Source organism: Hyla sarda, chromosome 3 (assembly GCF_029499605.1).
Source record: "Hyla sarda isolate aHylSar1 chromosome 3, aHylSar1.hap1, whole genome shotgun sequence".
NCBI lineage: Eukaryota > Metazoa > Chordata > Amphibia > Anura > Hylidae > Hyla > Hyla sarda.
In genome coordinates, this window is record NC_079191.1 from 333,839,121 (window position 1) to 333,859,127 (window position 20,007).

General features: G+C 44.0%; 1 protein-coding gene across 6 annotated transcripts in view; it reads left to right on the forward strand.

Moving 5' to 3' along the window:
• PLEKHG1 (pleckstrin homology and RhoGEF domain containing G1) overlaps positions 1–20,007 on the forward strand; it is a 247,112-nt gene that overhangs the window by 12,188 nt on the left and 214,917 nt on the right. The window contains exon 2 of one of the 6 annotated variants that reach the window (XM_056567337.1): positions 11,860–12,009. The exons of the other annotated variants lie outside the window; for them this stretch is intronic. The gene's annotated coding sequence lies outside the window, so the exon portion shown is untranslated. The remainder of the gene's footprint in view (positions 1–11,859; positions 12,010–20,007) is intronic. 6 annotated transcript variants of the gene reach the window in all.

Consider the following 20,007-nt stretch of genomic DNA (forward strand, 5'->3'; position numbering starts at 1 on the left):
CCAGAATACCCACTGGATTCTTGGTCACCTTTCTTAGCAAGGTCCTTCCCTCCCAATCACTTAGTTTGGTTAGGTAGGCCAGCTTAAAGAAGAGTCCTGGTTGTTCTAATTTTCTTCCATTTAAGAATTATGTAGGTTACTGTACTCTTGGGAAGTTCCACATTTTTTTGTATCATTGTGTGCTTCCACACAAACTGTCTCTGAGCTCTATAGGCAGTTTTTTCCTCCTCACAGCTTGGCATTTGCTCTGATATGCATTATAAGCTGTGAGGCCTTATATAGATAGGGCTGTGTCTTCCTGATCATGTCCAATCACCTGAATTTACCACAGGTGACTCCAGTGAAGGTGTCAGAACATCTCAGAGATGATCAAGAGAAATGAGAGACCCCCAGAGCTAAATTTCAAGTGTTATAGTAAAGGGTCTGAATACTTATGTCAATGTGAAATTTTGTTTTTCCTTTTTAATAAATCTTCAAAAAAATCTAAAATTCTGTTTTGCCATTCGTCATTATGGTGTACTAAGTGCAAAATGTGGGAAGACTTTTATTTTTATTTTTTTTTTGCTTTTTTGCACAAGGTTTCAATATAAGAAAATGTGAAAAAAGTGAAAGGGCCTGAACATTTTCGAAATACATTGTGTATTAAGGATTTTTAGGTGAAGTTTCTCTTCTATGAACTTTTTAACTTCTATTGTATAGTGCTAAAGCAGATCAATAGGAAATCCGAGGTCAATTTCACTTGAATATAAGGCTGTATTAGGGCCCAAAGAGGTGTTGCTCCTTAAACTGGCCATACATTTCAGATAGCTATAGGACTTCATGACAGCTATCTGCTTCAATCCCGACAAACACATGTACTATCAGGTCCGACAATCATATCAGCATTTTTCCCCAAGAGCAAAAGAATTGGCCATTAAAGGGGTACTCCACTGGCCAGCGTTCGGAACATTTAGTTCCGAACTCTGTGTGCGCACTGTGGGAGTCAAACGCCCCCTCATGACACCAGGCCACGCCCCTCAATGCAAGTCTATAGACCTCATAGACTTACTTTGAAGGGGCGTGACCGACCCCCACAGTGCACACACAGAGTTCGGAACTAGATGCTCAAAATGCTGGCCAGTGGAGTACCCCTTTAATCTGTCATCGGTGGAAAATCAAAAGGCCACCATAGAAATAAGATGGTCACGGTCAGCTTTCACTTGACACCCTACTTTTCCCACCAGAAATCAGCAAATTCAGTCAACATTAATCCAATGTGTATAGTACTATATTTGTACTTTATTGAGGGTGGCACAAAAAAAATTAAAATAAAAAAAAAACAGCCTTCTTTCAAAATCCCACAGTATTGATCATTGGCCTCCATCTTTTTCTGGATTAAAGTTGCAACAGAAATCATAGAATCAAGTGTGGCTGAGGTAGTTTTGGACATCTACGAAAATGCAAATGTAAAACAAACTACCCGATCAACAAGGATCCTAATAATGTTACAGATTGTGCATTAAATCTATTGCCTAATTTTTGATAAACCACACTGCCTGGTTTCTGTAAATACATATGAAATGGTTAACCTGCTATTACAGGTACTGGCCGCAAATCACAGCTTGAACTTGCTGAGAAGATGTTGTGTGGTTTTATATTGTTCCATTACACATTAGGGAAAGTATGTAGAAGACAATAAAAAAATGAATATGGGAGCTAGATGGGAACCTTACTTATTCTACATCCTTATAATGGGATATAATTATAAACTGTTTATTGTTGCATGCTTTATATGAGAGTATATTGTATCATCTTCCTGACATGCTGCTATCATCTCTTTACACAAAGAAGGCTTTATGTAGGCAGAGACGCAAGGTACATAGACATCAGGAAGCCTTCTATGATTCCATGGCTGTTCACATCTGAATTTACTTTCATCGGATCTTCAGATTATTGACAGAAATCATTTATTATATAGTGAGCCCTCACGTAGCAGCCGCAATATGGCTGAGAGGCCACCATGACATGCTAGTCTGAATGTTTTTTAGACCAGGTTCAGGTCAAGCTGTTTGTTAGCGTGATAGCCAATGTCATAAGAGGATGTATATAGTATAAAGGAATGGGACTTTTATATCGAAGATTATGCTTTTCTTTCTTTCTTATTTATTTATTTTTATCCAGTTTGGACTTCAAAATTTGCGTCAAAACTGCACTTGTAAAAGCCCTGATAGGTGTTACAGACTTGCTGATCACAAGCATATCCAAGTCCCTGCTACAGTTGTCGCTGCGGTTCGCATCCCGCGATTCCAACACATGCGACCGCCGGGTCTCCCCTCCCCTCCTGGCTGTTCAGTCTCCTCCGCTACCCATGTCTGCCGACGCACGTGACCCCGCCTCCTAGGGCGCATGCACGCTGGCTCTTTAAAATTTAAAGGGCCAGCGCACCATTGATTGGTGCTAGCCTCATTTGACCCTATTTAACCCCACACTTCCTATAATCCTTGCTGTATCTTTGTGCCTAGTTTGCCTAAGAGAAAGCATTTACCTGTGTCTTGCCTAGCTGTGTATCTGACCCCTTGCTACATATCCTGACTTTGCTCCTGTACCACCTGCCTTCTGACCTTCTTGCTATGTGACCTGACCTTGCTTCATTGCCGCCAGCCCTGACCTCCTGCCTGTCCTGACTTCGTCTCTGCCTCTACCTTCCTGTGCTACGTCACCAAACATTGGTTTTGCGCATCTGTGGTTCTCGTCTTAAGTAAGATAAGGGATTAGTACTACATGTACCATACACTTGAGCTTTGTTGGGATCCATTTGGACCTATTGACTTTGGTGGGATTTCTTTTATTGGCATATTTAATAAATGTTACGTTTTAATACCGTCCCCCCATCCCCCCCTCTGTGACCTACTTGCTGTCATTGTCATAAAAATAATCAATGTTATTCACTTCACCTGTCAGTGGTTTGAATAGTACATCTGTCGGTATACAGTATAATGTTAGAATACTGCTCATATATAATAAATAATCAATGTTATTCACTGTCAGTGGTTTGAATGGTATCGCTGTCGATTTATAGTATAATGTTTAAAATTCTAAGCATACATTATATAATAAATAATCACTCGTACTTTAGCTTTTGTTTAAATTGGAGCCACATCCTGTATAAAATATAATATTTATAAAAGCAAAAGGACTTGAATAGATGTCAGTGTGTTCTGAAATCACCATCTGTGGGATTCTTTCTGAAGCCATATTGCAGAATCTGGGACTGTTCAGTAAAATTACCTTCACTGTAACATGAGCAGAATATTGGTGGTCTTGGCACAATTTTCTTTCTGTTTATATCAGTAGTAACGTTTCCATTCTGTCTATTGGCTTCAGGCTTAGCCATGTCCTCAGTAATCCCTGTAATCAGCAGCAAATGTTCCTCCGTCTGAATGTGTTAGACGTGTTTACTAAGGGCTTTGCTGCAAAATAGTCCTGGCCGGTGAGTTTATCTTTTGCATATTACCGTATATACTCGAGTATAAGCCGGGTTTTTCAGCACGATTTTTCGTGCTGAAAACGCCCCCCTCGGCTTATACTCGAGTAAACAATCCGCCTGTCAATCCCAACCTGCGGACCTCCAGATGTTGCAAAACCACAACTCCCAGCATGCCCGGACAGCCATCGGCTGTTCGGGCATGCTGGGAGTTGTAGTTTTGAAACATCTGGAGGTCCGCAGGTTGAAGACCACTGTGCGGGCCTTCGTCATCATCCAGACCTCCCCTTTAGTTTTCTACTCACCTCCACTCGGTGGGAAGAAAGGGTGAGCTTGTCCGAGCCATCTATGCTGCAGGGACCGTCCGGTGGGGAGGGTTAGTCGTTCTGGACTGTACATTTTTACCGGGAGGCCCTCTTCTCTGCTCGCTCCGGGCCGGCCCCGGACTAGTGACGTTGCCTTGACGACGATGCACAGGGACTTTCATGCACATGAACGTCCCTGTGCGTCATCGTCAAGGCAACGTCACTAGTCCGGGGCCGGCCCGGAGCGGAGAAGAGGGCCTCCCGGTGAAAAAGTACATCCCGGAACGATTAACCTTCCCCACTGGATGGTCCCTGCAGCATAGATGGCCCGGACCAGCTCACCCTTTCTTTCCACCGAGGGGAGGTGAGTAGAAAACTAAAGGGGGGGGTCTGGATGATGACGAAGGCCAGCGCAGTGGTCTTCAACCTGCGGACCTCCAGATGTTTCAAAACTACAACTCCCAGCATGCCCAGACAGCCATCGGCTATCTGGGCATGCTGGGAGTTGTAGTTTTGCAACATCTGGAGGTCTGCAGGTTGAAGACCACTGAGGGGATTTACAGGCGGTGATGACGAAGGGGGGCGGGATGATGACGGGGTGATGATGAAGGGGGGATATGATGACGGGGGTGGTAATGACAGGGTGATGATGATGGGGGTGTTAATGACGGGGGTGTTAATGACGGGGGTCTGGATGATGACAAGGGGGATGATGACAGGGGGGATGGTGACAGGGGGGGATGATGTATTTCCCACCCTAGGCTTATAGTCGAGTAAATAACTTTTCCTGGGTTTTTGGGGTGAAATTAGGGGCCTCAGCTTATATTCGGATTGGCTTATACTCGAGTATATACGGTATAAAGGCATGAGCTGTGCTGATCTCCGAAGTGCATGCATGTTCATAGTGAAAATTTGTTACAATATTCATGTAGGAAGCTGCTTTGTATAACTTGTACAGAATATTATGATTGCCTAAGGTTGGCGGCAGATTTTCAGCCTGTTAGTCATGCTTGGTGTATCAACAACAAGCGACTTGTTAAAACAGCCATAATAGATGAAACAATGTAATGTGTTATACATCAATAAATGAAGGTTTTTAAACGAAAAAAGTAGAAAGTAAAAAGGCCTTTGTAGTATCTAATAAAAAACAATTGTGATTTGGCTTTGCCTCTAAAGTCTTGCCCAGCAGTGGTCTGAGCGCTCAATATCATTATAGTTACTTCACATTTGGTTTTATTAATGTCCCCTATTGTGTGGTTGGCATAAATATTGTACAGAAATGTAACTTCTGGGCCCCAAGGCAAAATTGAGCTCCCAATCTACCATGTGCCATTTTTCTGTCTTCTTATGTGGTATTGTAGCTATTGGATCTCCTGAAAAACCAGGACTCTGCACTCATTAAACACACTACCATGGATAGAATATATCAGACAAGAACACAGCCTTCTTTTTGTTATGCTATACAGCTATGGAACATGAACCTTTTTCTAAGGCCCCTTTCACACTACAGTTATCATCCTGTAAAAACCTCCATTATTACTCCCGTCAAATAGTCCTGAAAACGGCTGTCAAAAAATCCCATTCATGTCAATGATTTTTTGACCATCCTTTTGCATCAGTTAAGTCCGTTTTTACTAATGTCCGCTATTTTTGACGGCAAAAAAGACGGTGCATGCAATAATTTTGTTCCTTCAAAAATAACGGTGAAAAAATGTTCTTTAAAACTTTACATTGAAGTCTATGGGAAACAGATGTTCACAAAAAACATCCTTTATTATCCGTTATTGTCCGTTTTTTTACCATCCGTTTTTTGTTCTGAGCATGCTCAGTACAGCATAACAACCAGGAATCACATGGAAATAAAATAACGGACATAAAATAATGGACTGTAACGGGTGATAACGGATGGCACATGTGCATTATTTTGACAGAATGGCTGTCAAATTGGTCATCAGTTATCATCCGTTGTATTCAGTTATTTAATACATTTTTCCATGACCCGTTATTGCTGAATAAAGGATGTCAGAATGCAGAAACAAAGGGGCCCTAGAAAGAAAATAGTTTTTAGCCCGTGAGCCCCTGAAATAGTAACAACTCTGAAAATGTAGTGCAATAGCCCAGAAGGTAGTGTAGATGTTGTGAAGGATACCTGTATCTTGTAGTCCTATCTTTTGCAGGGTCTAAAACTTGAGCACTAAGGTGAGCTCCAAGGCAGGTGGATCTGGTTTGCATGTCCTACCAGTATCTCTATTTCCTTGGTGTAGCTCAGAGGCTGAGAGGCTCAATGCCTGCCTCCCACAATCTCCAAACTGTGGGTGGCAGATCTGAAGCGTCATGGCATGAAAGTCATACTGCACTAGGCCTGGCCCGATGCCCTGAAAGGTCCTAGATTAGTCCTATAATAGACTTTTTCTTTAAGTTTGCCAGTTTGCTGATTAAAGGGAAGGTGCTGAACCAAGCTTTTTCTTAGCCTGGAACATTCTCTATATTAAATGTATGGCTCAGACTAAGTATGATGGCCAAGGTGTAGTGTGGTGTGAGTTAATCCTTCTGTTATACCATGTAGCAAGGAAAGATAGAGGAGAACACTATTGCTAAATACCCACAAAGTAAGAACAAAGGATATATGTACGGAGGTGGATGCAGGTCCAGCGAGATGAGTGACACCTGTGGGGTGCATGCAATATAGTGGCAGTAACAAGAAATGGCACATGAAGAACAATAGCATGCACTCACCACAGAAAACGTGTCTACACGTCTGGAGGACTGCGGTCTCAGGGGAACATCAGGTAGATACCGAAGCACTCAGAGGCCAGAAACGACCGGCATAGCCTCTGAGCGCTTCGGTATCTACCTTATGTTCCCCTGAGACCCCGGACCTCCGGACGTGTAGACACGTTTTCTGTGGTGAGTGCATGCTATTGTTCTTCATGTGCGTAATCCTTCTGTTGTTTGCCATAATCTGGTACTAAATTTAACAACAGCATGTCTAATGCAAGGGCAATAAAAACAATGTAAAATCAAGGTAGAGGTACACACAGTAGTGTGTAAGTGCATATGTAACTAAACAGGAGAACACCAAACCAACAAGTCTCAAAATACATGCAGTGGTTTAAATGATTTTATTGGTGTTTGAGAAAATTTTTACAGCAAGAAATGTTGGACAAAGAAAACAAAACACGGCCAAAAGAACATTACAAAACAATGTATCATAAATGCAATGGGACACTAAACTACCGTATTTTTCGCCCTATAGGACGCACCGGCATATAAGACACACCCAATTTTAAAGGTGCAAAATCTAGAAAAAAAAGATTCTGCACCCAACAGTGATCTTCAACCTGCGGACCGCCAGATGTTGCAAAACTACAACTCCCAGCATGTCCGGACAGCCGTTGGCTGTCCTAGCATGCTAGGAGTTGTAGTTTTGCAACATCTGGAGGTCTGCAGGTTGAAGACCACTGGTATAGGAGGTAGTACTCACCTGTCCCTGCCACTCCGAACCCATCACCGCTCGTCACCGCTGCCCTGGATGTCGCTCCATCGCTGTCGCCGCGTCTCCGGGGTGTCCCCGACGCTCCGGACGTCTTCTGCCCCAGGATCCACGCACTCCGTCGCCGTCATCACGTCGCTACGCACGCTGCTCCTATTGGATGACGGGACGGCGTGAGCGACGATGTGATGATGTCGAAGGAGAGCGCTGGCCATGCAGGGGATCCCGGCCCGGAGCAGACACCGAGGAGGCAGGTAAGTTCCCTCCCGGTGTCCTGTAAGCTGTTCAGGACGCCGCGATTTCACTGCAGCGGTCCCGAACAGCCCGACTGAGCAGCCGGGTTAGTGTCACTTTGGCTTCAGACGCAGCGGTCAGCTTTGATCGCCGCGTCTGAAAGGTTAATACAGGGCATCACCGCGATCGGTGATGTCCTGTATTAGCCGCGGGTCCCGGCCGTTGATGGCCGCAGGGACCGACCCGATAGGTGTGTGTATTCGCCATATAAGACGCACCAACTTCCCCCCCCCCCCCTAGTTTTTTTGAAGAAAAAGTGCGTCTTATACGGTGAAAAATACGGTAGTTACTAAATTTACTTTTTCTAGTAGAATTGGCACCTAAAAGTTGTCCTGCTCCGGAATTCATCTATTTATTCATCTATCCCTTTTACATGGGCCAACGGGATGCAGAGAATGATTGCTGATCTAGCTGATCAGTGCTCAGAACACTCATTTGCCCAAAAATTGGTTTGTGTAAAGGAGCCTTAAAAGTAGTTATACACCTGTTTACTATAGAGATACAGTAACCCCCCGACCTACGATGGCCCCGACATATGATAAAATCGACATACGATGGGCTCTCAGAGGCCATCGCATGTCGATGTCAGCATCGACATACGATGCTTTTATATGTCGGGGCCATCGCATTAACTGCTATCCGACAGCGCAAAATGCTTAAGCTGCTGTCGGATAGCAGTGTAATGTGCCCCAGCAGGTTCACTTACCTATTCCCGATGCTCCGGGTCCACTTCGTGATCCTCCGGTGTCTTGCGCATCTTCTCCAGGGTCCGGGCCTTGCTTTCCGGCGTCGTTATTACATCACTACGGCGCAGCAGCGTAATAACGTCATCAGAAAGCAAGGCCCGGATCCTGCAGAAGATGCGCAAGACACCGGAGGATCGCGAAGAAGACACCGGAGCAGCGGGACAGCATCGGGAGCCCCTGGAACAGCAGCGGGAGCGGTGAGGACCTGGTGCGGAGCGGCGGGGACAGGTAAGTACAGCTTCCTATACTTAACATTGCACGGATCCCTCAACATACGATGGATTCGACAAACGATGGGTCGTTTGGAACGAATTACCATCGTATGTTGAGGGACCACTGTATTGGGGGAGATTTATCAAAACCTGTGTAAACAAAGAGTTTTGCAGTTGCCCATAACAACCAGTTAAATTGCTTCTATCATTTTTAAAAAATGACCTCTGAAAAATATAGAAGCAACCTGCTTTGTTGCTATGGGCAACTGCACCACTGCTCCTCTACATATGTTTTGATAAACCCCTCATTATGCTAACTTTTCATTTTATTTTATTTGGGCCTTTGCTTTATTACCAAATGCTGCATTTTGTATTTAAAAAAGTATTCTCCTTATACTTATTTTATATATTTAACATGACTACATCTTCCCACAAACCATTTAAGATGATGAATATTTTTGTACATTGGCCTTTGCCTTCAGGAGAAGCCAAATTTATTATTCATTAAATGTGATGTACAATATTTTGGATGACTACGCTGCTTTTTTTCTCCACAAGTCTTTCATCATTTCATTTCAATGACTAGTTTGCTGCTTTGATCCAAGTACCTGGCTGTGCCAAAGTTGTTATTAATTAAAAGGTGTTACATGGGTACTGAAGGGCTAAATTATTGCCTTACCCACTTTATGAAGTTTGACTAAAGAATACTTTCTATAATAAACCTGGGCACCGCCATTGTTTTTTCTGGAACCGTAACACAGCTTTCACATTCAGTGGTCGTAAAAGTCAAGTGTTATAATTTAGCTTTTTATTATATATTTTATTAAAAGTACTTTATAATGTTCAGAAATTTACAATGACGTTACTTAAAGCCTGTGTGTAGTACAAATGTAGCAAAAAGGTAATGATAAAATCCATACTGTCACGATGCCGGCTGGCAGGTAGTGGATCCTCTGTGCCAGAGAGGGATTGGCGTGGACCGTGCTAGTGGACCGGTTCTAAGCCACTACTGGTTTTCACCAGAGCCCGCCGCAAAGCGGGATGGTCTTGCTGCGGCGGTAGTGACCAGGTCGTATCCACTAGCAACGGCTCACCTCTCTGGCTGCTGAAGATAGGCGCGGTACAAGGGAGTAGGCAGAAGCAAGGTCGGACGTAGCAGAAGGTCGGGGCAGGCAGCAAGGATCGTAGTCAGGGGCAACGGCAGAAGGTCTGGAAACACAGGCAAGGAACACACAAGGAACGCTTTCACTGGCACTAAGGCAACAAGATCCGGCAAGGGAGTGCAAGGGAAGTGAGGTAATATAGGGAAGTGCACAGGTGATTACCCTAATTGGAACCACTGCGCCAATCAGCGGCGCAGTGGCCCTTTAAATCGCAGAGACCCGGCGCGCGCGCGCCCTAGGGAGCGGGGCCGCGCGCGCCGGGACAGAACAGACGGGGAGCGAGTCAGGTAGGGGAGCCGGGGTGCGCATCGCGAGCGGGCGCTACCCGCATCGCGAATCGCATCCCGGCTGGCAGCGGGATCGCAGCGCCCCGGGTCAGAGGACGTGACCGGAGCGCTGCAGCGGAGAGAGAGAAGCGAGCGCTCCGGGGAGGAGCGGGGACCCGGAGCGCTCGGCGTAACACATACATTGTTAAATGGTTTTCCTGGGTTATGTAATTAAAGCTGATTTATTGTATACAAAATTGGCAACATTTCTTATATAGTTTACAAATTAGTTTTACTAATTATTGTTATTCAATATCTCTGCTTGCTGTCAGTTAATGTTTCAAAATCAAAGGCTACAAATCAGTCAAGAAAATCTGGAAAAACCCTTTAACTTGAAGGAGTTATCCACCCACCATAAGACAATTTTAGTACTTAACTGCCAGACAATAATGGACATGCTTAGTAAGGATCCATGGCTGTCTTGGGGCTAAATGGCTGTGTTGTGAGTCCACTATAACACTGATGCTTTCTTTAAGTGAAATGGCTATTTCCTGTTGGAGTTGACTCCCTCCAACTACAATCTCCAGGATTTATTGTTTGTAAGTGTGAGGTCACTTTTCTCCCTTTTACACATCAGCCACCCCACCCATTGAAGCACACCTGAGTTGCCTTCCATGCTGTTCTGTAAACAAAAGACCAGTATTTTCTAACCAGGATGCCTCCAATTCTTGCAAATCTCCAATTCTCTTCAGAATGATCTCTCTCCCACCATTGAATCAGACAGGCTCCCTTTGACCTGATGTAATGTCACTGCAAAGTGGAAAACGCTGAGACAACACTATTTTGTATGCTGTTAAAAATAAACATCAGGGGAAGATCGCATAAGAACTGCGAGACTATCCATTACTATACTAACTTTACATCCCCAGTAGCATAATCAAATAAAATAAAAAATCCTGGAATACCCCTTTAAAGCAGAAGAGACATTTAAAGGCTACATACACCTTTGCATTGTATCTTTATTCTTGCTTTACCTGTGTGAGCTGTCCTCCAAGTTACCCCTGCCTCTAACACAGGGCAAAAAGTATGTCTTATGGGCTTATCTAACCTATCTATGAGCAGCAGCTGAATGGTAGGAAATTTCTAATGAAGACTAGTTAGAATGTTGCTGCATTTTGCACTTAGGGGCATCCAGTAATCTAGTTAAATAAGGTTTAAGATTGAGGTTGGGGTATATAGGGGTCCATTATAGCACAGTTGACCAATCCAATCCATGTACAATTGGAGCCAGCCCTGGATGTGCCACCAGAGTTTCAGAATGTTTTTTTTACCCTTACTTGTTTTCTGGGGAATAAAGAAGCCTGAACTATGAATGTGCTCAAAGAATGTAATATATTTTGAAGTATTTGATCAGCTTCTTCTAGTTTAATTCCTGAATCCCTCAGTTTTTGTGTTTCTGATTAGATTTTGTTTATCCAGACACAATATGCTATTAGGCCTCTTGCCACTGCCAATACAGAGTATACAGAGAGCATAGTGTTGTTAATTCTCTAGCCATGCCCATTCATCTTGTTAAGAGATTGCTTACTAAGGGCCTAGATTTGTTTTCCATCTGCTAAGATAAAGCATTTGCTTTGTATTTGTGTACAGAATAATCGAGCAATGTTCCCAGATGTGACCTGAAGTTCTAAATTTTACAGCTTATCTTGGATAACCATTAGAGAGCATCATAGGGAAATATCTAAACAGTGTTTCTTCAAAAACTCAACATGAAAGTCAAAAGTCTTTTTGAAACGTTGTCTTGTGTTTGTTTGCTTTTCTGTTTATGTTTTTGTTCTTAAGGTGACAGTACAATGCAAGGGGTTGAAAGCGTGAACAATCCGTATGCACCCTGAGTGTGTTTTTTTTTTTTGCCAGGCCAAGGGCGTTGTCTTAAAAACATTGGCTGTTTCGAATAAATGGCTCTAAGTAAAACATAGTGGAGTTTGAATGAGTGAAGGAATTCTGTTATTCCTGGCACGTGAACAAGCAGCAGGAACAACCTTCGAAGGCTTCACAGTAACATGTGTAAGTTTCAGCGATGTCCATAGCCAGATAGATAGTTGCTTCATCTGCCTATATTAGAAATGAGATGTGTCTATTTGGACACATCTTCTTGCGATAGACCACATCCTTTGTACACGTTTCTTTAGTGTGACTGTTTGCACTTTTTCTTGCACTTTGGGTGATAGAAAGCAAGTGCCTCGGCTCTTCTTGCGGTGTGAACTGAAAAAACATGATCAGCTCAAGTGTTATCAGTATTTAGATAACTTGTGACATCAACAGAGGGGCTTTTTATTATAAGGGTTTTTATAGGAAAATTGAAAGTCTTAAAGACTGATATCATATTTAAGTATGCCACCTTCCAGTGTGATCTTATGCACTAAGGCAAGCTATAAACATGTTAAGTGTGATGGTAGCAGAGCTACTGACAGAGTATTAAAACATATTTGTCACACAGACATGCCAAAAGCTTAGATCTGTCAGGGTCCCCGTGCGCCACCTCCACCAATTTCAAGATATAACCCTGAGAAGTATACGGCTGTGTGCTACACTCCCCAGCTTTCTGCTTGATCCAACTTGTTGCAGGAGATGGAGCCAGTCTTCTCAAACAGTGGCAAGCTGGGAAGCAGAGGTGTAGGGTGGGGGGTGCAGGGGGGACCGGCCGCACCGGGCGCAACATCTGGGGGGGGGCGCGCTCGCACTCGCAGCTCGCTGCCGGGCTCACTATCTCTCTCTGCAGTGCTGGCTGTGCGAATCCGATCCGAGCTGCCGGGTCGCCATCCACTGTGGAAGCAGTGGCAAATCCAGGGGGGGCAACAGGGCAATTGTCCCCCCCCACCCGAGATTGTTGCCTCTCTTCCTGAACTATCGCATGGTGGAGCGGGAGCTGTCGGCTGTCCCACTCCACCTCCCCTTTCTTCTCACGCCTGTCACCTTGCTATCACACGCTGCAGCTGCTCCATTCCTTGAGTCAGTGAGAGCCAATCACAGCAGGCGCCCGGAGATCACGTCCCCGCGGCTCTCACTGACTGCAGGAATGGAGCAGCCGCAGCGTGGGAGAAAGGTGAAGGGCGTGAGAAAGGGGAGGGGGGAGCAAATTATAAGTGAGAGGGGCAAATGATGAGTAAGGGGCACATCTCAGGGGGGCATTATATGTGGGGGCACAGGACAGGGACCCCCCCGTCATGTGCCCCTCATATATAATACCCATGTCCTGTGCCCATCACATATAATGCCCCCCCTGACATGTGCCCTTCACATATAATAGGGGCACATGTCAGGGGGGCATTATATGTGAGGGGCACAGGACATGGGGCATTATATGTGAGGGGCACAGGACTGGGGACATTATAAGTCAGGGTCACATGTCAGGGGGGCATTATATGTGGGGGCACATGACAGGGGGGCATTATATGTGAGGGGCACATGTCAGGGGGCAATATATGTGGGGGCACATGACAGGGGCCCCCTGTCATGTGACCATATAATGCACATATAATGCCCCCCCTGGCATTTGCCGCTTACTTATAATACCCAAAGTCATGTGCCCATCACTTATAATACCCGCTGTCCTGTGCCCCTCACATATAATGCCCCCCTGTCATGTGCCCCTCACATATAATGCCCCCCTGTCATGTGCCCCCCACATATAATGCCCCCGTCATGTGCCCCCACATATAATGCCCCCTGACATGTGCCCCTCACATATAATGCCCCTCTTATAATGCCCGATGTCCTGTGCCCCTCACATATAATGCCCCCCTGTCATGTGCCCCTCATATATAATACCCCATGTCCTGTGCCCCTCACATATAATGCCCCCTGTCCTGCCCCCCCAAGGGGCATTATATGTGAGGGGCACAGGACATGGGGCATTATATGTGAGGGGCAAAGGACAGGGGGCATTATAAGTCAGGGACATATGTCAGGGGGGCAATATATGTGCATTATATGGACATATGACAGGGGGGCTGTCCTGTGCCTCCACATATAATGCCCAATGTCCTGTGCCCCTCACATATAATGCCCCCTGAGGGGACTGGACAGGGGGCATTATATGTGAGGGGCACAGGACAGAGGACATTATTATTATTATGTGGGGGGAACAGGACGGGTTATAATTATTATATGTGGGGGGCACAGGATGGAGCATTATTACTATAAGTGAGGGGCATAGAGTGTTTTGCATTTCAGAGGTATAGTAATTCAGAGGTAAACAATACATGTGCTTAGGGGGTAAGGGTTTCTTTAACTAATCTAGTGGAAGAGACTCGAGTGCTAAAATCCACGGGTTAGGGGGCGCAAATTACTTGCCTTGCCCCTGGCTGACAACCCATGCTACGCCACTGCTGGGAAGTATAGCACACCTTTCCTGGCTCTATGTAGCGATCAGTGAAGGTCTCAGCACCAAAACCTCGTTTTAAGGTCCCTCTAGCCATCATGTTCTATTACACTACTGCTGTCTTCCTAAAGGGAACCTTTCAGCAGATTTCATTCTATATAACTCCTGGCAACACGTTTTATAGGGTAAAATAAGATTTCAATTATAAGAAGGTACTGCTTGTTGCATATGGGTCCAGCAGAAGACCAAAATTATAAATATGTACTCCCAAAACAATTTTGTAAAAAGTAAAGCCTAATCACCAATATAGATTAGAACAGGGAGGGACACAAAATAAAACATAACTTTTATTTTACTCATTAAGATTAACAAAAACAAAAAAACGCCCAGTGTATAATGCAGTGTTTCCCAACCATTTTCGGATCAGGGCACCCCGCGAAAAAAAGACAAATCGCGGGGCACCCCTACCGAAGTTGAAAAGCAAAAAAAGGAATGTAGTTTAAAGTGCTGCTTTATACAGCAACTCACAAGTGACGTCTTCTGTGATCCTCGTCATTCCCTGTTCTGTTCTTCTCTGTCTGGCCCAGGCCATCCTGACCATTTCTTTCAGTCAAAACTCTTCACTGTTAAACCTGCAAAACAAATCTATTAGCCTTCAGATTCCCCTTTTACAAGTAAAGAGGAATACAGGGATGTATAGGTGTAAAGGGGTAACAAAGGGGTGCAGAAAGGTGTACATGGGAGACAGGTGTGTAGAGGAGTGTACATGGGTGACAGAGGGCTGTACATGGGTGACAGAGGGGTGTAGGGGGTGATAGAGGTGTGTACAGGGGTAACAGTGGGGTGTAGAGGAGTGTACATGGGTGGCAGAGGAGTGTAGAGGAGTGTGCATGGGTGGCAGAGGGGTGTAGAGGAGAGTAAATGGGTGGCAGAGGGTTGTAGAGGAGTGTACATGGGTGGCAGAGGGGTGTAGAGGGGTGTACATGGGTGGCAAAGGAGTGTAAAGGGATGTACATGGGTGACAGAAGGGTGTAGAAGGTAATGGTTGCTTAAGGTACTGTACCATGTCCACACACCCCCTTCCCGTCACCCATGTCGATCGACATGGGTGATGGGAAGGGGGTGTGTGGACATAGTACAGTACCTTAAGCAACCATTTTTCTTCCCTGTTCTCTCCCTCTCCAGCACGGCACTGACTCAGGGTTTCGGCAGGGCACTGACTCAGGGCTCTGGCAGGGCACTCATTCACTGCACCGCAGGTGGGAGGGGGACGCTGGGGCATGGGTCACTACACCGGCCCAGCACAGCTTCCGCATTGTTCACCTCTCTGGCAGGGCACTCACTCACAGGGGGGCGCAGGGGGACACACGCAAGCACAGCAAAGCGCACACAGCGCACACAAACTTCCCTCCCTCCTGCGGCGCCGGGGAAGGCCGGGGTGGTAAATTTAAAATAAAAAATTAGATGGCAAAATCCTGTGGCACCCGGTTGGGAATCACTGGTATAGTGTCTTAAAACACCCCAAGAGATGCTAAACGCAATCTCTGGTTAAAGCCGGATGATAGCGTCCGTTCACATAGATGGATCAAGTCATAGACCCAATAGAATGATGAACAGCCACCAATCAACAATACTAAACAAAGTGCTATACACTAGTGTAGTCTTACAACAGCATAACATTTAACGGCAACCTTGCCCACAACAGAAGAATTAAGTACATGAATGCTGATATTTGTGTATATCAACACAGTATCTCTACAATTATTATGCCCAGTCTATGACTTGGTCCATCTATGTGAACGGACGCTATCATCCGGCTTTAACCAGAGTTTGCGTTTAGCATCTCTTGGTGTGTTTTAAGACGCTATACACTGGGCGTTTTTTGTTTTTGTTCTTCTTAATGAGTAAAATAAAAGTAATGTTTTAAAATAAGATTTCTTAAGTCTATAATAGTGCTGAAAATGACTTTGAAAAATGTCCCCTGTTATATGGTAATGAGCCCCAAGTCATCCCAGGCTTCCTTAGCATACAGTGCGGAACATTTAAAGTAATTTTTGACACTATTACGGCACAATGCATGTCAAATCTGCTGACAGGTTCCCTTTAAATGACGCCATTGGGCTCACTCAGCCCCATATTTCCTCTTCTTGGGAAGGGACCGTGTAAGTAAATGAATTTTTTCAAAGGAGATAAAATAGTTGACACAATCGGTTGAAGGGATTTGGAGCACTATCAGTGTAGATCCATGTCAATACTCTAATACTAAAAAGAATGACTTCTGTCTATAAGAATTTCATGTTTGCCTCCTACTCTTTAAACATTCCCAAATATGTCACGCCATTTCTTGAAAATTCCCAAGTATGCAATTCAGACAATTTTTCCCACTTGGGTTGACAGAATTGAAGATCCCATTCCCATCTTTGAGGTTCTCTTTACACATGTGATACCAACTTGCCTTTTGTATGAGCCCCATACCAGTATGTGCACATTATAGTTCCAGATAACATAAAATCTGAAAGAGAGTCATCTAAATTTACGAAAGTCATCAAAAGACTACTTATTTATGTTTACTTGGTATCATTTCCATATGTACTAAGCTTAAGTGGCTTTGTATTGGTGATAACTTCTTATATATTCTGGCTACAACAAGAACAACAACTCAACCATGTAACACCCGAAAAACGAAATGCCTGCTGACCTCATAAATATGTCATGTCCTAAACAACTGCGTACCTGCGCTATAATCAAGTACTAATCCACGAAACTTTCCACATCTTTTAGCAGCAGGTGAAAAATGGGAAATGTGCAGTCAAGGTTTTCTGACTTGCTTGTTAGAAATCCTTTTAACTGCATATTCCAAGATCATCTTTATAAAGTGTTTTAATTGTACGGCTACACGACTTACATAGCATGAGCAAAGTAACACTTAGACTCAAAGGAATGTGCAAGTTGCAGCAAGATCAGTAAAAGGTGGCGATTATACTGGATCAGACTCTTATGCTGACACCTCTGTTTTACGTCTTTTTTTTTTTTTTTTGCTTTTGCCTGACTTAACATGTTAACTGAAAGATTGTAAATAATTAAAAATGACTTTGTGGACTGCATGAAGGCGGCTCGTATACACTATACTGCAGATAGAGAGGAGATTGGACAAGCTCAATTTGACCTTATCAAAACTTTATGAGATCTGGAACTGTTGATATGCATAAAATCTGAATAAATAATATTGGAACATTTATTATTATGTACATTAACTCATTGTTTTCCTCCCCTCTTCCATTATTTTTTTCCAGCTCATTGTAACATAGAAGCATAACATTTTCGGTATAATTGTCCGCAAGATAGGGCAGAATTGTCTGATGCTGGAGAGTCCGACAGCTGGGACCCCCACTATCTCCTGCCCGGTTCCCCGGTGTTCGTAACATTTGTGTTCAGAACACCAGCTCTTCTCTTGCTCGGAGTGGCAGTGGTTGATTTGCCCCCTCCAAGCATCTCTATGGGAAAGCCAGGGAGATACAGCGCTCGTGTATCTCTGGCTCTCTCACATGGATTTATGGAGGGAGAATGGTGACCACATCTTCATACAGTGGTTGACAGTCTCCTTGGATGGAGTGGAGATCGCTCATGCACAAGGAGAGCTAGGGTACCGGGCAATAGATTGCAGGGGGTCTTATCAGTTGGACCCCCGCAATCAGATACTTATCCCCTATCTGTGGAAAAGGCATATAATGTTATGTAACAGAGTTCCCCCTTAAAGTGTTACTGTCATTTAAAAAAAAAAAACTTTTAACATGTCACAAAGACAGTCTAGAAAGATTAGATCTGTCATGGCTTCAGTCATGAGACCCCCTTTGACTGTTACTTATAGCCAGGTGTAGCGCGGGGCTGTGAGCTTCACTCCTTGGCTCACCACTCAATTGGACTGATTGCAGGAGATGCTTTCCATAGGCTTACAGGTTGGTAAGCAGAAACACCTGTACAAGGTCAGAAAATTCTTGAAGTACAGACAGTTTCCAGCAGTCATAACCATACATGTCCTTCAAGATTTCAGCTTCTCTATCAAATAGTTTCAGAACTGTGATAGCCTTAAGGAACAAGCTTTTAGCATCAGCTACCGCTGAATACTATCCTTGTATTTACAATACAGTGCAATAATAAGGTCCACGTGGCCTACTCTGCCTTATACATTACAGGCAATGTTTGGGTTAAAGTATCTTTCCATTATGTCATCCGCACCTGTGTTGTTTAGGAAATGGTCCCAAGTATACCCCCTTCTTACTACTAACTAATGGAAAAAAATGTTAGGGATTGTTTCATTCCTGCACAGGATGCGGAGTACAAAACAACAGCTGTTTCATAATCAAGGTTGCCCACTCATTTCCTTATGTTAAAAAGGAGGTCACCCAAGCAGACGTTTTATCTTGTGGCTAAAAGAGGAAGTGTATGTTGTTCCGTGATCACTAGTCTCTACAATGGAAATGTCAGTGGGGAAAGTGATGCATGTAGCCTTGTAGGAATACAGAAATACTTGGAAGAAAAATTGCTGCAGATGGCCAATTCAGTAAGAGCCATATCTATGTGTACCACTCTCTATAAATATCTATGGGAGGGTTCATGACTTTGGAGATGACTGCTAAAAAGGAGGGTGGATCGCCTGGGTAAAAAGGTATGTGTCTACAGTAAAAAGTGGTTTTACCTAACTCAAAAAGGAAGGGAAACCTCCTAGTGCATATGGTAACCTTATCAATATACTGTACCAATGTTACCTGATGGAAACCAAGAGTGTAATTTTAAGATATATATTTTTAACAGATACTATGAATCGTCCATCTACATAGAATATAGTTTATGAAATCTACTGATTTATAGTAACTTAGTTTGTAAGGTTGAAAAAAGACAAGAGTCCATCGAGTTCAACCTAAAACTCTACTGTTGTGATCCAGAGGAAGGCAAAAAAAAAAAAAAAACATGAGGCTGATGCCAATTGCCCAATGACAGAGGAAAAAATCCCTCCTGACCCCAAAATGGCAATGAGAATAAATCCCTGGATCAACGTTCTATCCCCATAAATCTATTATCCATAACCTCTTATGTTATTACTCTCTAGAAAAACATTCTGCCCCCCCCCCCTTGAACTTTTTTATTGAGTTAGACATCACAACATCATGCGGCAGAGAGTTCCATAGTCTCACTGCTCTTACAACTTATAGTTCTGGCACTGTCCCTTATTTTGACTGGTTTGTATCTTTCCGATCCAGTGATGCTTTTTTATGCTAGTTTTATGCTTTTAACAATTTAGCCAATATGTGTCATTTTTGTTACACAGCATTGGGGTGTGGGCCATGTACCTTGGAAGTAACCGATGCAGCTGCCATGGGACACTAGAGAGAAAAGGTCCAGCCGGGTAATGGGTGGTGAGAACCAGGGCAGGAATCCCCTTTGCACAGTTTCTGCACTGTAAACAAACAAGGGTGTGGAAAGGCGATGAAGAGAAAATACGGCCTCATGTCCCATAGGGTTTTTGGGGTTATATTTCAGATTTTTATATTTCCAGCTAATATTGGTTACATGATACAATAAGACCAGATGGGACATAAGGGTGTTCCCGTTCATATAATGTAGTTTCTTTGCTAGGATTTTGGGACTCATGTATATAAAGATTCCACCTCTCAGAGTATGAA